This window comes from Pseudorasbora parva, chromosome 2 (genome assembly GCF_024679245.1).
Source record: "Pseudorasbora parva isolate DD20220531a chromosome 2, ASM2467924v1, whole genome shotgun sequence".
In the NCBI taxonomy this organism is placed as follows: Eukaryota; Metazoa; Chordata; class Actinopteri; order Cypriniformes; family Gobionidae; genus Pseudorasbora; species Pseudorasbora parva.
This window is the reverse complement of record NC_090173.1, coordinates 21,421,627-21,439,760: the sequence shown is the minus strand read 5'-3', so window position 1 is coordinate 21,439,760 and position 18,134 is coordinate 21,421,627. Positions and strand designations below refer to the sequence as shown.

Here is an 18,134-nt window from a genome sequence, read left to right as displayed (position 1 = left end):
AGTAGCAAGCTAAACGGTTTTGCACGTCAGACTAGTGTAACGTTATACAACAGAGAACAGCAATGGAGTAACCGTTAGCGCATTTGAATGACGAAGCACGCGATCGTGTCGTTTACTGATGTTTACTCACACGACAACAGCATAGACATTTGAAGTAGTTTTACTCACCGGCTGCTTCCAAAGCAGGACCGAACCTTTATCGCTGGGACCGCTCCGTCAAAAACACACTTCTTTGGTATGATTTGGTGAAGTCCTGACAGCAGTGACTTGCTGTGCTGAAGCGTTGAAGTCGCTTGATGTCAGAGATAGGAATAAAGTGGAGCGCGGCGGGAGTGTATGGGCGTGCATTTCCTCTCTCGCTCTAGTCACGCGCGCGCACCCTACCGGGAGAAGAGCCTGTACGGCCCATACAAGGACCTTCCGCTCTAGTAACGTCAAGACAGAACACATTGGACAGAACACATGCTGGGTTAAATTAAAGCAGCACTAGGTAACTTTTCAACCTTCATAATATATTTTTTAAGACTCTTGTGATGATAAATCGACTTACAATAGGTTGAACGACACGTCTGCCATAGCCTGATGGGGTCTGTATCGTTTTTAATCGTACTTTTAAACTTCGGGTTTCGGGTAGTAACCCGAGAATAAAAAGAACTACAAAATTCGACTGCTTTACGGCATATACGTCCCTTCCACCAACAACCACACTTCCTTAAATTCGGACGTGCAAGCCCAACTTTGTTCGTCAGATAATATAGTCATGTCCGAAGCAGCAGAGACAAATAAGAAAGAAAAGGTTTTGTTGGAGAAAAGAAATAAGAGGAAACGAAAAAGTGATGGGATTAAAGGCAGGACGAGGATCAACATGTGACCAGCGTTTGCTCGTCGGCGTGAGCTGAAGGAGGCGTGCCCGAACCGATGCTGTCCTGCTTGTTACGGTGAGCTACCACTCAAACATTGAACTGAAGTATCATATAGATTCTGTAAAACGGTAACCAATAGACTACTATAATGACGCTGGCTTGTAAACGTGAGCATCGTGATTATTTGGCGTTTGAAAAAAATAAAACCCATGAAATGATATTCATATGACTTGCTGAAACATATGCCACTGACTGTAACGTTACCTGGGATGAAGACATTTCACACGCGACGCCAGAAGAACTCTGAACTCCTCTTGCAGTGTTCAGGGGAACTGTTAGTGCTGCACCAACCCGCGGCGCCACTTTTATGAAGTTAAAGACCCCGAGAGCAAAAGTAGCCAAATGCGGCTTTAACCCAGTGGCATTTTAACCCAGCAGGCTGGGCTGTTGAGAAAACGGCTCGGGTTATGTATATAACCCTTGTTCCCTGAGATGGAACGAGCACTGCGTCGGAACGACGATTTGGGGATACTCCCTTAGCATGAACGCGTCTGAAGTATGAATGAAACTAGTCCAATCCTTATTGGTCCTACGTCATGACGTAGATGTGACGGCATACCCGGAAGCTATAAAGGGGAGCCCGGCGCATAGTAGCGTCAATTATCGCGATGAAGCATAATGCTCTCAGGCGATACGCGGTGTGGCGACGAGACGCAGTGCTCGTTCCCTCTCAGGGAACAAGGGTTATATACATAACCCGAGCCGTTCCCTATATCGAGGGAACTTCGCACTGCGTCGGAACGACGATTTGGGGAACGAGTACCCACTAGGCCACACCAAGGATACGCCTGCCCTATTGTGAGCTGGAGACCAGGCACAATCAGGACTGGAGTACCCTGCCGCCGGGGGTCGCAGGGAGGTGTAGGCTGTAAAACCTTATAAATGTGTGCTGAGTAGCCCAGCCAGCCGCTTCACAGATGTCCTGCATAGGGACTCCGGACAGAAGGGCCACCGAAGAGGCCATGCCTCTAGTCGAGTGGGCTCTCAAGGCAATAGGTGAAGGCAGATTGCGCACCTGATATGCCAAGGCTATTGCCTGCACAATCCAATTACTGATAGTAGGGGTTGATGCAGGCAGCCCTTTCTTGGGTGAGCCAAAACACACTAAAAGTTGATCTGATTTCCTCCACTGAGCTGACCTTTCCAGATAGATCCTTAGGGCCCGAACTGGACACAAAAGGAATAATCTCCCTTCTTCCGCCGTCACATGGGGCGGAGGATGAAAAGCCTGAAGAACCAAAGATCTGACCGTACTGGATGGAACCTTCGGCACATACCCTGGCCTAGGGTGGAGTACGGCCTTTACTCCTCCCGGGGCAAACTCCAAGCAGGTTGGCGTGATGGCCAAAGCTTGAAGATCTCCCACTCTCCTGAGAGAGGTAATAGCTAGGAGGAACGCCACTTTAAGCGTTAGATTCTTAGGTTCTGCTGTCTCCAGTGGTTCGAAGGGGGCCTCAGCCAGGCCTTCGAGAACCACTGCCAGATCCCAGGTTGGAACTCTGGTACGCACTACAGGTCTTAACCTACGCGCCCCACGAAGGAAGCGTACAACCAACTGATGCCTACCCAAAGGCCCATCACCTAACGGAGCGTGGAAAGCTCCAATAGCTGCCACATACACCTTAAGTGTGGACGGGGTAAGCCCTGCAGAGAAACGATCTTGGAGGAACTCCAGTACTGAAGCCACTGGGCAGTTAACTGGGTCCACCTCACGTTCTCTACACCAAGTGACGAAAACATTCCACTTGAGGCTGTACAATCTCCTAGTAGACGGGGCCCTAGAGCTAAGTAAGGTCTCTATAACGTCTGCCGGCAGGCCCTCCTCTCGGAACCTGGCCCCCTCAGGGGCCAGACCCAGAGGTTCCAGATTTCGGGGCGGGGGTGAAATATTGTGCCCCCCGCCTGTGATAGGAGGTCCCTCCTCAGAGGGACCTGCCACGGGTGATCCGCCAGCAGCGCTATTATGTCCGAGAACCATACCCGAGTCGGCCAACAAGGAGCTACCAGAAGGAGACTGACTCCCTGTTGCCGAACCCTCTCCAGGACCCCTGGGAGCAGAGCGACGGGGGGAAATGCATACAGACGCCGCCTCGGCCACGTCTGTACCATGGCGTCCAACCCCAGCGGGGCTGGGTGCGTGAGGGAGAACCACAGTGGAAAGTGGGACGTCTCTCGAGACGCAAACAGATCCACTTCCACTGGGCCGAACCTCCTGACAATCGCCTCCACCACCTCTGGGTGGAGCCGCCATTCCCCGGGCCTCAGCCCTTGCCTCGATAGTATATCTGCCCCCTGATTCTGTATCCCCGGGATATACATTGCCCTGAGGGATAACAGTCTGTCTTGTGACCAGCGAAGAATGAGATGCGCCAGTTTGCATAGCGGGCGCGACCTCAACCCCCCCTGGTGGTTCAGATATGCCACGACAGCCGTATTGTCTGTACGGACTAGAACGTGGTACCCGCGAAGCTCTGGGAGGAAACTCCTGAGAGCCCTGTAAACCGCCATCATTTCCAGGCAGTTTATGTGCCAGGTCGAATGATGGTCCTCCCATAGACCCCTCGCAAAGCGGCCTTCCATGACCGCGCCCCAACCAGTTAGGGAAGCATCTGTTGAAACGGTTTTCCGGCAACATGATGCTCCCAGGACTGGCCCTTGGGACAGAAACCAAGCTTTCTTCCATATACCTAGAGCCCGAAGGCATTTGCGCGTGACTCTGATCATACGGAATGGGTTCCCTCTGGGGGAAAACCCCTTGGTTTTCAGCCACCACTGTAGAGCTCTCATATGTAGCAGGCCGAACGGAATAATGTTGGACGCTGCCGCTAGATGCCCTAACACTATCTGAAAGTGTTTCACAGTGATACTCTGGCCTAGCTTTATTCTTGAGACTACCGCCAGAATGGTCTTGATTCGTGCGGGGGAGAGTTGCGCCCGCATCGAAACCGAATCCCATACTACCCCCAGAAAGGTCGTTTTCTGGGCTGGCGTCAACACGCTCTTTTTTGTGTTGAGCCTCAACCCCAAGCGTTGGATATGTGCTAGAACTACATCTCGATGTTGAACTGCCATTTCGGACGACTGGGCCAGAATAAGCCAGTCGTCGATGTAATTTAGTATTCGGATGCCCTGAAGTCTCAATGGAGCCAGAGCTGCATCCATACATTTGGTAAACGTGCGAGGGGAAAGAGCTAGACCGAAGGGAAGCACTCGATATTGGTACGCTTCGCCCCCGAAAGCGAACCTCAGAAACTTCCTGTGGCATGGAAGGATGGAGACATGAAAATAGGCGTCTTTTAAATCTATCGTGACGAACCAGTCCTTGGGCTGGATCTGACTCACGATCGTGGGAATGGTTAACATCTTGAACCTGAATCTCCTCAGAGACCGGTTCAGATACCTCAGATCTAAAATCGGCCGAAGCCCTCCATCCTTTTTTGGAACTATAAAGTACCGGCTGTAGAACCCGGCCTCCCTCTCTGACGGCGGGACCCACTCTATGGCCCCCTTTGCCAGCAAGGATTTTACTTCTTGTTCCATTTCCCGAACCCGCTCTGGCACCACTGCAGTCCATGTCACCCCATTGAACTTTGGCGGGGGGTGATCGAACTGCAGTCTGTACCCTATTTCTACAGTACGCAGGACCCATGTGGATATATTCGGAAGGCATTTCCATGCGCCGAGATAATCTACTAAGGGAATCAGCCTCTCGAGGCTGGTCTCGGGTGTTATTTGAGTCTCGTTTCCCGTCCCCTGAAGCGGATGCCCGGCAGGGGACGAAATACGATTTTCGATATTTGGACACTCGTCCCGCCCAGTCGCAGGTCTTACTCGAGGCGACTGGATCGAAACGTGCCCTAGGAAAAACGATGTGGCCCGAAGCGTCTGTGACGGCGGGATTACCACATCGTTTTCCCTTCGAGAGCGTCGCGCGAGAGACAACCTCGGTTGTTCCCGCGCGAGGGGGACCGCTCTCTGAAGCCCTACCACAGCTAGGACTTCTTCCCAGCAGCCTTCTTAGCGAGAAGGACGTTCCTTAGATCGCCCTTCTACACGGAAGCCTGCTGGTGAGAGCGCCGCCTCTGTTGCCAAGCTCCCGGAGGAGGGGCTCTAGAAGCGACGCTCTCTTTTTGCACCTGACGGTGCGAGGAGCTGGCTGACGGCTGCGGCTGCCCACTAGTGGCAGCCTTTGCTGGTTTTGGCCGACGAGGGAGAAACTGTCGGAAGGCTGCTGACTGTTTCCTCGCCTCCTGAAACCTGTCGACGACCGAATTAACGGCGTCGCCGAACAGGCCAGAAGGCGAGATCGGGGAGTCTAGGAGAAAAGTCTTATCTTCCTCCTTCATCCCCGACAGATTTAGCCACAGATGTCTCTCCACTGTCACCATAGAGGCCATGGAGCGGCCGATGGCACGGGCCGTCTCCTTGGTGACGCGGAGAGACAGATCAGCAGCCTTCCTAAGCTCTAATACATCCTCCGGGGAGGGACCTTCTCCCTCGTCAAGCTCTTTTAATAGGTCGGCCTGGTACGCCTGCAATATCGATAGGGTGTGCAGAGCGCTACCAGCCCGACCCGCCGCCATATATGCCCTGCCCACCAACGCTGATGTGTCCCTGCATGGCTTGGTGGGCAGTACCGGGGCTTTTAGGGACGATGCCGATTCGGGTGACAGATAGCTCGCGAGAGCATCTTCCACCCGCGGCATCGTCCCGTAGCCTGCCTCGCGCGCACCCATAACATTAGCATAATCTAATACTGGGGGGTTGGATATGCGCGCGGAGTATGGTCTATTCCAGGACCTACACAACTCATTGTGCAGGTCCGGAAAGAACGGCAAGCCCCGGCGAGGCGACTGAGCCCGGCGCGAGAGAAACCGGTCGTCCAGCCTGCTGGATGGCTGGACTTCCTGCCTCTCTTGTGGCCAATCGATATTTAACTTGGCCACGGCACGAGTCAGTACCTCGATAAGCTCCTCTTGGGCGGGTGGGTGCGGTGGTGACATATATGCGGCCCCACCCGCCTCGATGTTGATATCTTCCGGATCCTCGGATCCGGAGAGAATCAACATCTGATTCTCCACCCCGGGGGAAGAAGCCGCTTCGCGGGCTTCCACACGAGGTGGGAGAATCTCTGAACTATCAGAGGAAGATTGAGAAAGTGCCTCGGCAGTCTCAATCTCCGCTGATACGTCCAGCTGCGAGCCCCATGATCTGCGACGCCGCGCCGCCTCAGCGGACGCAGGCCCAGAACCACGGGGCTCGCGTGGTTGGCCGGCCTCGTCAAAGACCGCCAACCGAGACCTCAGCACCCTGAGCGTCAGCAGCTCGCAGTGGCTGCAGGCGGCTCCCTCGAGAGCCGCCTGAGCATGCTGAACGCCCAGGCACTGTACACAAAGAGAGTGCGTGTCCGTTCCCGAGATGTAGCGGGGACACGGATGCACGCACCTCTTAAACTCAGAACTAGACATATTATCTTCGTTCTTAGGTCTCTTTTTTTTACTGAATATATATATATATTTATATGGGACAGACAACAATAAATAGACAGACAATGTTCAAACACACACAGAGCGTTATGCTGAAGAGCGATAACTGACGCTACTATGCGCCGGGCTCCCCTTTATAGCTTCCGGGTATGCCGTCACATCTACGTCATGACGTAGGACCAATAAGGATTGGACTAGTTTCATTCATACTTCAGACGCGTTCATGCTAAGGGAGTATCCCCAAATCGTCGTTCCGACGCAGTGCGAAGTTCCCTCGATATAGGGAACCCAAAATGTAGTCAATTTTAATTAATGGATTTGCTATTCTATGTTCTTCTTGCTGGATTGTTCTTAAAAAAATCCTGTGCATTAGCCTACTGTAAAACTAGACAATCATGAAAGAAAAAATGAAGAATGCGTTTAGACCATAGACTGTAAAAAAATATGGACGTAGCGTCCGTGACGTCACCCATAGGATTCTGATAAGCCGTTCTGAAGCTTAAAGTATGGGCGAGCTGGCCGTTGCCATCTTGTGAGCGAGTCAACGCGTGTCACTCCCGGATAACAGAAAATGGGCAAAAAGGCGGGATGTGCGCGGAGCTGAGGTGACGCAATAACTATAGACGGCGGATAAATGGCTATCCACTTGTAACCACGCCCTTAATTATGCAGAACCTTAAGGCTTTATATAACGGAAACGAATGAGTTATAAAAAAATTCACCCCCCTCAGAGTTGTCATGAAGATCAAAATTAGCCTTATAAGCCAAAACCACAATTTGTACCAGGCTGTAAACATGTTTTTTTCTGCTTTAAAGTTGAGAATTTTAACATGGGGCTCAATGAGATTCTGCTCCCTTCTGGAGCCTGCCTCTAGTGGCCAGTTGAGGAATTGCAGTTTACATTACTTCCGTATTGGCTTCAAGAGAGATCGCGGGAGGTTGCCGCTTGGTTTAGACTGTTAAAACAATCATTTTTATTGCTTGACAAATGGTACAATACACAAATGTGTCAAAATTGGCAACAATGACAACTACAAACCTAATATATTCTGTCAATTTATTCACGTTTAAATCGAACTTTTATTTTGACGGGTTGCCGTGACTTTTGAGTCTCTGTGTTCATGATATGACACGCGCCCCTGTCATTCAGATAAGACGCAAAACATGGAAGAGTAATATTTAAATAGTAGGCCTATTTAATATATTCGGCTACAGTCTGAAACCCTGCGTGACGCGACTGAACGCAGCTGCGGGACCGAATATAGTCCACCTGTGAGTTGATGCTATACAGATAATCATGGTTCTGTTCTGTGTAATCACAAACTGTATTAATCTATCGTCTCACATGCCGACCTAAACACGAGTCAGTAACTTACATTGCATCGGATTCTGAGGTAAAACTTTTGTCGTCTTAACGTCATGTAAGCTTAAGAATTGTTGCCATGAAGAAGAAAAAACTATAACTATGCTAATTAAAATGATTATTAATGAAAATATATGAACTTATCTTAAAACATCTGCAACTAGTGGCTTTGCCTTTTGCATTGTCCTTTCAAAATGACAGTTTGGGAGCGAATTTAAACGAATCAAGGCGGGAAGCACGTGAAACAACGGGAAGCAACCAGCGCTGGGTAGAATCAACCAAGCATTGCGACCCAGCAGGTTTAACCCAACGACTGGAAATTTGAAACTACCCAATAGTGTTTACAATGTGATCAAATAAACCAACAAAAATTACCCAACAGTCTTAACCCAGCATTTAGAGTGCAAGAACCTTAATGAGCAGAAAACTTTGGTAAAATCTTTATTGACAATTATTTACTGATATTGCTGTGATTTAAAGGGGTGAGTATCTTTGCCAGCACAGATAAACAAACCTCAGCTGTGGCTCCTGTTCTCAATAAAATACCAAAGTGCCAAAGTCAATACATACAAGTGGACACAAACCGTCATGTAAAAATGTAAATGAATTGGATGTTTTCAAAAAGCACCATTCTCCTTGGAGCCCAAACTCTGAAGGATCCCGTAATGACTTTGGCAACAAACCCAGAATCTGTTTTGCAAGGAACTGACATTTGTCACGAACTGTCCGCCAACAACCAAAACCTGTTTTCCAATAGTCACTTTAATCAAATCATCATTAAACATCTGCCAGAAGTCATGCTGTAAACTGAAGATCATTTTCTCCACCATTTAATCATGCTGAATCTTTGTACTGATATTATGGCTGCACAAAAGTTATTAGCCTAAATTTAGATGGCCACAGCAACTGGTACAAACCCATAATCTGCAGATTTATGTCTGCATGTTCCTCTTGACTTCCTTGAAGTTTGTAATTAAATTACTTAATTTCATTGTTTATTGCTTTCTTTTTTTAGGAACGTGATTGACAGTAGCCTATGTCACTGTTTCTGCATTTTTCCTACAGTTTTGTTACTACCGTAAAAGTATTATATGTATAATTAATACATTATAATAAAAATGAAAAATTAATGTAGCATTTTATTTCTGATTAGTAACAAGTTGTAATCAGTGTTGGGGCTAATGCATTACAAGTAACTTGAGTTACGTAATCAGATTACTTTTTCAAGTAACAAGACACATTACTTTTAAAATTTACAACAAAATATCGGTTACTTTTTCAAATAAGTAACATAAGTTACTTTTTTCCATTTATTGACTGACAGCTCTCTTGTCCCAATGTTGAGAAAAATACAGAGGCTTTGTGTGTAAAACATGATGGTTATTGTGGTTCTAGACTGAATGCGAGCATGCATTAGCTAATCTCATTTGCTTTAAAAGAGATTTTGTATTCCTTCAGTCGAATGCCAAATCAGAATCCTATGCAAACCTCCAATAATTAAATATGTTAAATAAAACAATTTTTTGTTTTGTTGTTGTTTTATTTAATCTCATTTTATTTTTTCTTAAAAAGTACACTGTAAAAAAATATTGTTGGTTTAACTTAAAAAAGTAAGTAACCTGGTTGCCTTAAAATTTTGAGTTTATTGGAATAAAAAAAGTTGAGTTGATACAATGAAGGAAATTGGTTTAATAAATAGATACTCAAAATATTATTGTATCTGAACCACATAAAAAAAATCATGGAAATATCACAATTTGGCATGTTTCACTGCGTCATCACAAATGAAACACACACAATTACTCAATATGCTTACAAAATCTTTTAATAATATTTGAATAAAGGTTGTCGATTCTCAAAAATGTTCATTGTATTAACTCAAATTTTTAAAATCAATGAACTTAAAATTTTAAGGTAACCAGGTAACTTACTTTATGTAAGTAATGCAATTACATTTTAAGGGAGTAACGCAAAAATGTAAGTACTTTTTAAACTAACTTTTCCAAACACTGGTTGAAAATCTTTATAGGTTTCTCTTTTATAACTCATGCGATTTTGCTTGTCTTTTGGGATTCTATATAGCGAATTTCATTAATTGCCTTACATTGCTAGATGTGACAGAGAAGGAGCACATCTCAGAGAACTGAGGCCAGTGACAGTAAAACACCAACATTTCCCAGCATGCACTCTGGCAGCGAGCCACAACCTGTCCCTGGTGTCTGAACTCAGATCAGTTTATTCCGCCCTGCTGCTTGCCTTCACACCAAACAGGCTAGAGAACTTTTAGTCCTTTTCCTCTCATCCATTCTTTCAGACCTCTCTGCCTTTCTTCATTAATCTGTCCATCTTTTCTTGTGCTTTTTCCTCTGCCCTTGCTCTTTTCTTCACTTGCCTATATTCATTACTTCAGCTGCCTCTGCCCTCTCTCCAGCTAATGGAATAGTGTGACTGTGATTGCCAGAGTGAGTTCAAGTGACTGAGCAGTGTTTGTGTTTTAGTAGGCGTATTTGAGGCCTTGAATAAAGATTTTATCAGAAGGATAAAAGGTCCTTTAAGACGAATATGCCTCTCATGTCTGTTTTGATACTGAAAACTGCTCTCTCTCTCTTACTTTTCATGTTTGTATCTAGTAATTCACATTGCAACTTCCCACTTAATAATAATTGCAGTAATAGCACAGGAAAGATGAGGTTGACAGTATATGTTGGAAATTTCATTTTCAATATGGAATATACAGACAAGTTCACTTGTTGCATTTAAAAATTATTGAATTTACATAAGCTTTGAGTGTATTTTTTATTGTTTTTTGCAAAGTTGCAAAGACTTGTAATGTTGGCCATTTATCAGCTATCGACTATAACATGGAAATAATTAATAGCTTATCAAATAATAATATCGGCGCACACCTAAATCAGAAATATTTAAAGACATCTTAAGTTTCTAAATATTTTTTTTAACTCCGTATGTGTGCTGCGAGGCGATGCTCCTCAACTCGTAGTGTTTTTGACCCCTAATGCCATCTATAATATCACTAAAGGTCAAATTATTGATCTTTCAACTCAAACGCAAATGCACACACACATAAGACGATGGTCGGGTATTACAAACGCGTTTTTGAAGAGCGATCCTCAATGCACCAGGTCTAGTTCTAGTTTTGAACTTCTGAATCCAGCAACTCAAAGGTCAGTGTCACAGAAGAGTGCCTGTGTGAGTGGAAGTCTGATACTTTAAAGCTCCCCAGGTTATGAGGTGCATTAATATTTCGGTCTTTCATACTAAAATGAATAGTCTATGTCCCACAGTTTCTGCAGGCGGGAGAAAAGATAGCATTTTAAGCTAAAATTGTCATAATCGTCCTTTTGTGATTGGACTATGATGGAGGGAAATTTTGGTTTTGTGTTTTGAAAAGAAGTTCTTCATAAACGGATAGATGAAAGCATAAATGGAGAGTGTGTCTGTACGGTAGACGGGATGGGATGGGCGTGAGCTAGTTGCAGGACCATTGCTCTGAGGCAGTGATGCATTGTGGGAAATTCTGCAGCATGCAATGAGACTCATGCAAGACTGAGCATGTGAAGGAGGAGACTGGTAAAGCTATCCCTCCTGTTGGCGCATTGGACATAATTATCTGCACACACACACCCACCCACACTCTTTCATTTCCTCTTTGTCTTTGATTTCTTTGGCTGGACTTAGATTTACTAACAGCTTGTGTCAGTGCAAACCCTCTTTTGGAGTTAAAAAAAACTACAGGTATTGACCAAAGGCATTCAGTCTGAAAGGGTGTGGACAGTTATCTTTGTGGCTGACCTTATTGCATATGTATTTGTAGGAGTTTCCCTTGCAGACACAATATTTGTAGGAGGAGAGTATTTAGCTCTGGAATGAGGCAAGGTGATTTTGTAGTTTGCGCTACACTGTGAAAAATTATTTTAAAAATAAGTTGCCTGGTTGAGTTCATTGAAATTAAAAATTTGAGTTAATACAATGGACATTTTTGAGAATCGACAAACTTTCTTCAAATATTATTAAAGATTTTGTAAGCATATTGGTTAATTGTGTGTGTTTTATTTGTGATGACGCAGTGAAACATGCCAAATTGTGCTATTTTAATGATTTATTAAATTTTGTATGTGGTTCAGATACAATATTTTGAGTTTCTGTTTATTAAACCAATTTCCTTCATTGTATCAATTCAAATTTCAATAAACTCAAAATTTTAAGGAAACCAGGTTGCTTACTTTTTTAAGTTAAACCAACAATATTTTTTTTTACAGTGTAGTAGTCAATTTACTGGTATTTGTGCCATTATTTAACGCCCTACCAAAAAAAGTATATTTGACCTGCTCTTGGTAAATTGCGTTAATCGTTATAAAAATGATTCGGCTGCATCAGTGTTCTATAATTTGAATGTCTCACCGTAATTTGTTTTTTTGTGTAAATCTGCCCTTAAAGTATTATATTATTACCTGATTCTCAGAGGGGCAAGGTTTGGCTGGTTAGCCCAGTTCAGTTAGCCCCTGCTGGTAGATGTCATAACTGCACCATCTATGTGAATAGAAAAAGCGGCTGTAAAAAACACACAAAATACAAATATATTTTGAAGGCTTTTAAATTTGTTAAAAAATAAATAAATAAATTAACAATTCAGGATAGTCATAAATAAAGGCATGGGTCTGGATTCCTGTGTTGTTGCTATCAACATTTGCCAAAAGCATCCGATGGTCGCAATTTCCATTCCATTTAACAGCATAAAAAATGTATACTTTCTGTCATTTTGTGTAAGTGAGTGATTAATTGCAATCTTCAATCAATTAATTTGCAGAACTTATTCCTTCACCTGCATGTGATGTATTTAAAGTCAGTCCTGAATTGTTCAACCAAAGTGGTTTAAATGAGGGATTTGAGGAAACAGTCATAACTAGGTAATCTCTCAAACAATTAATCATACTGGTAATTAAGTTACATAGTTGTACAGGAAATGTAAGCAGGACTGTTATCTTCCTTTGGCTCCAGACTGATGAGTCACATGGCATTATGGCTGATGATTGGTTCAGAAATGTTCTGTGGTCCCATGCAAACTTCTTTCCTTGGGTTTCTGCACTAGCGAAGCAACTGCCATATGAATGGAAATCTTAACGGATATGTTTTTCCAGGTGTCATAAACCTCCTTGGTGCAAACGCACTTTATAGCCTAAAGCTATTTCGTCTTTCTTATCTTCCTTGTCTTTAACACCAGAAATGCACCACAACCTATTTCTCTTTCTCCTCTCAGTTTCCTTTGCTGGAAGAAAGGAACTCTATGTTCTCCTCTTGAGCCCTTATCTCTAAACACACACACACACACACACACACACACACACACACACACACACACACACACACACACACACACACACACACACACACACACACACATAATTTCAGGGAAATGCTTTGTCCTTCTCGAAAGAAGTTTCATGTAATTGGTCACTGTTACGGCCCAAGGCGTTTTGTATTTGTCCACCGGGTGGAGTTGGTTGGGTCTCTTCCAGAGCGAGTGTTAGGGACAGGTGTGGAGTTTTACCTTTGAATTGAGTTTGGATAAAACCTAAGAACATGGAGAAAAGTGTCTGAGTTGGACTGTGGACGGCACATTTATCTTTTCCTCCTCAGCCCTCAGGACTGTTTTTTGTTCTCTTTAGTAAATGTTTGTATTATTATTTTGATCTATTTCCTGCCTCCCCCCACACCCTTACTCAAATCATTAGGTTTTCTTGGATGTGCTCACGCTTCATGGACATCCTGCTCAGTGGTTTTCACTGTGTGCATGAATTACAGGCATTTTATTGTTTCCTTATTTTGCCGTCCCGAGAAACCCACATGCCTTGTTCCATGGCACCTCTTCTCCTCCCTCAATCCATAATTGATGAGAGAATATCCGTCTTTTTTTCATGTGCTCTGCAGTAGCAGCAATTTGGAAAAATGAATCCCAGATTCAACTCAGCAATGGTTTGTCTTGCCATCCTAAATGTTTGAAGTTATTGTGCATTTACATTTCTTTTACTATAACTAATATTCCAGTTATTTATTCTAAAAATGCACAACATATTTAAACATTTATAATGGCAGTTGACTTCACAGCTGGTGATTACAGGGTGCTGTATAGAACTATTTTATTACTATTTGTATTATTTAAAATGAAATTGTAATATTGTAAAGAATACTGCTAAATATTTTAAAACGAAAATGGCCATGTCATATATTTTAGTTTAAAAATCTTGAAATATATTTATTAAAACGTGCCAAAGGGCTCTCTGTTAAAACTCATTAACGTCCTTGAGTCAGATTAAATATTTTTGAAAAAAATATTTAATATGCTCTTCAGTGTTTAGCGTGCACAGACATCTCAGCTGATTTTTTTTGTCTAATATATTTCAATTTCTCATGTCGGTGACGCAGCAATTTTAGATTTAGCCATTTCTTTTGGGCTGAGATGTTTTCAGGCCTGAAACGCACAGTATTACATACAGTTTACTGTATATAGCACATCCAACTAGTAAAAATGTATTTCTGATGTAAAATATCTTCAGTGTTAGACTTAGCAAAAATATGAAAGTCTCACATGTGCATCCAGAGCAGAAAGCATTACACCAGATGGTCCATTTATTTTCTTACAAACATGCTAAAAGTCACTTTTTTTGTGATTCACTTTTCTTTGTTTACCAGCAACCAAATGAGTTTTTGGGTTTGCTTGTCCTGTTTTAGCAGAAGGCTTTCTAGACCTCTTGGAGTCCACAATCTGTCTGACAAGGACAAAATGCCTTGTGCGCATGGTCACACCTGAATCAAGCTGTGCTTTCTATTCCTGAGTGGATAAAGCAGTTCGAAACACTGTTGGCACGAATCAATGAACATGGCTCTAATGTTAATGCAATGTATGTGCAACACTCAATACAGGAGTCGCAGGGGCTAATTCTAATATCTACAGGGGCCCTAACAAGTAATTGGAATCACACAAAAAAGCATAGTTCCACCCCAAAATGTCATCAAATATCTTTAAAATCAATAAATAAATTCTACATTTCACAGAAGAAAAAAAGTTGTCTGGCTATCACCATTTTGTTGGGCATGGAAAAAAGTATTTTTGAACAGTTTGAAACAACATGAGAGTGAATACATTTTCATCGCTGGTTGAACTATCCCTTTCACTTTTCATTTTGCACTTCATCATTTGAAGTCATAGAATTCTTTTCCTGAAATGTTTTTGTCAAATAAAGACATTTATGCATGTTAAAGGTCCCATGAAATCATATGGAAGTCTTTTTGTCCATACCTATTAGCTCAAGTATTACTAGTGCACTCTCAGAAAAAAAAAGTACAGTGGAGGTTCAATTTTATTCCTTGGGGAACAAAATGTATAACTGTACCATTAAAGGTACACAATTGGTCCTTAGGGTACAATTATACCATTGTTTTCCTCAGTTCTGCAAATTTTAAAACTAGACTTGATCAAGTGGTTTATACCAGATGTCGTATGGGTCACACAAGTTTGACCCATGCGTTTTTGCTTAAGGGTGAAGACCCAATTTTATGCATGTTTTGTAAAATTCCTTTATCTGTTAAACATATTTTATTGGATTGTCCTGGAATTATTACAAGCAGAATGCTCTTTTATGAAGTTACTTCACTTAAGGACGTATTTAATGAGATTATGCCTGAAAAGGTTTTGGATTTTTTATCATATGTTAATTTGAAACATCTTGTATAATATGACTTGCTGTTTTGTTTTTTATTGTATTTATATGATATTTGTATTGTTGTAGTTTAATTTTTGCCATGAAAATAGCTTTGAATGCTCACATGGCATTAAATAAAATAATCTGAATCTGAATCCTCAGTTCGGTCCTAGGGAGTCACTGTCCTGCAGAGTTTGGTTCCAATCCTAAAAGACATCTAGAAACTCTTATTGAGAATTAACAGGTGTTGAGGTTTTATTGAATGAATAAATGAGGCATTTTCTTCTGTGTGCGTGTTTTCTATACAATAAAAGACGCACACAAATATTAAGAATCAGCACATGAATCGCTTCAGTGGTGACTAACTTTTATACTGTGGAGGCTTAGTTGTGTTAGAGCTAAACTTTGGAGGACATCTCTCTCTAGGACTGAACTTGCCTACCTCTGATGGTACAGCCTCAGTGACGGCCACTTGTACCTTAAAAGGTACCATTTTGTACTCTTGACAGTGTGTGTTCAAAAACGTTGACAGTTCACTTTTAGCATGTATGCATTTACAAGTCAGTCTTTCACTTCTAGGAAAACGGACCAAAAATTGTGATGACTCATTCTGCATTTTCCCTCCCAAACTTCTTGTTTTAGTAAGAAAGACAATTGTGCCTTACGGCTGTTTTGTTGGATTAAAAAATAAACTTTTCACTTTACAATAATATACTATTACTTTAAACTCTGATTAAAGTTTTAACCCTGGTTTAAGCAACATTTCACACTTGTAATTTTGAAAAATGTTTAGCAAATCTCCATAACTGAGGGAGGTATAATATTTCAGCAACAGAGCACATCAACTTGGAGAATGGCCTGGGTTAACAGTTTCAACTGTGAAAAGGCAAAAACTGTGACATAGGCTAGTTCTTTTTTTGAGGCCAGACATTATTATAAACATTTAAGGAAGAGGAATAGAAAGAGAAACTTTTTGACTTTCTTTATTGATCCAATAAAACCAATGATAGAGACAGAGTGAGACAGAGGACAAGCACTGAAGAGTGTAAAAATCAACTGCCTCCTTCCCCCGAGTCTAGTGCGCTTTGGATAATTATACATAATTAACAACAGAGAAATGCACTGAAGGTTGTTAACCTGTCTTAACCGCGGGACTACAGACACACACACTCGCTCACACAAAGCTCTCTTTTGGTTGTGTGCCTCATAGCCCATGTAATTGACGGTAATGACGATCTGACATTCCCGGCTCGTGAGATCTCTCACCTTGAGCAGAATTGGACTCCCAACCGCAATGCGGTTCCTCCACGACAGCACGAGTTTACGGCCCGCCGCACAACTGAGGTTTAAAAGTGAATTTTGTTTAAACATCACAGAAGGGAGTCTGCCCGCACAGACTCTGAGACCAGATCTAGATTAGATTAAGACCAGTTCTTACCAACACAGTCTCACCCCTACTCGTCAAATGTTGCCGAACGGTCAAGGGACCCTGACGTCAGCTGTTGACGCACAGGGTACCCCTAAATCGGCATTTTTCGACGTACTGGGTAATTCACTGATTTCAATGAGAAACCTAGGACGTCATAAACAGACGTGTTGGGCATGTGAATGTTATCGTTATGATGGAATATATTGGGTTATAATTTTTACATTATGACATGTTGGAGTGTGATTCTCAATTTAATCAGCCAGCACAATTGTATTTACATTTATTTACGCTATGATACACGTTTGAAACAGCAGTCAAACCCCACCCCGCCCTAAACCTACCAATTTGCGTATTATATGATATAAAACACAGACTGTAACAGACAACAGGCACACTTTATTGAAAAAGTCCAACTATTCCGAGGCCAAACGATTGAATTGTGTGAAGAAAAGACCCAAAAGCAATCACCGTCTCTATCCGCGCCGCGCGCCGCGCGCGCCCCGGCGTCACACTGAAGACGCCACAGGTAGACCCCTCGGCGTCACGCGATGGACGAACTGGGAACCCAATTGCTTTCAGTGGGAAACCTTTGGCGTCAACGTTAGACGGCAATTCTATCGGTATGAAATCGCGCTGAAGAAGTCTCATTCAGAACACATCGCGATGTTTGGCATCAGATCACGTATGCCACATGTCGGTGAGTAGTCATACGTATTTTCTGCTTGTCGTTATCGATCATGTTCAGTCACTGCATTGTATCTGTCATCATCTCCACTGAGGCTTTGCATTTCTTTGCTTTCTAAATAAACACACCTTGCTAATAGGGTGATTAAACACTGTCACGTGACGTGCTATAGACCTTTAAACATTTGTTAATATTTAATAATAATTACTAGTGTAGTTCCAACGTGGCATTTGTAGTAGAAGCACAATAAAAAAATAAAATAAAAAAACACTTGCCATGCGTTTACCACAGTATTGGTAGTTTTAATGTGATATTTGTTGTAAATAAACAGTAACCACAACAATTACGATGCTTTAAATGCATTTTAATGTAAAAACCAAATATTGTTATTTAAATAGTATAGTATATCCAGAGCTGTATTTGTATATGAAGAGTTCAGATGCAAAAGCCTCAAAAAGCCACTTCGGTCACATGACATCAGATATTCAATTATTTTTTTTTATTATTATTAACGTCCCGTTTGCATGTAA

The 18,134-nt window shown here is 42.8% G+C and overlaps 1 protein-coding gene across 2 annotated transcripts in view; it reads left to right on the top strand.

Annotated features, from left to right (window-relative positions):
- pvalb6 (parvalbumin 6) overlaps positions 1-18,134 on the top strand; it is an 89,165-nt gene that overhangs the window by 28,949 nt on the left and 42,082 nt on the right. The window contains exon 1 of one of the 2 annotated variants that reach the window (XM_067460112.1): positions 7,558-7,681. The exons of the other annotated variant lie outside the window; for it this stretch is intronic. The gene's annotated coding sequence lies outside the window, so the exon portion shown is untranslated. Of the gene's footprint in view, positions 1-7,557; positions 7,682-18,134 lie in introns of those variants that run through there. 2 annotated transcript variants of the gene reach the window in all.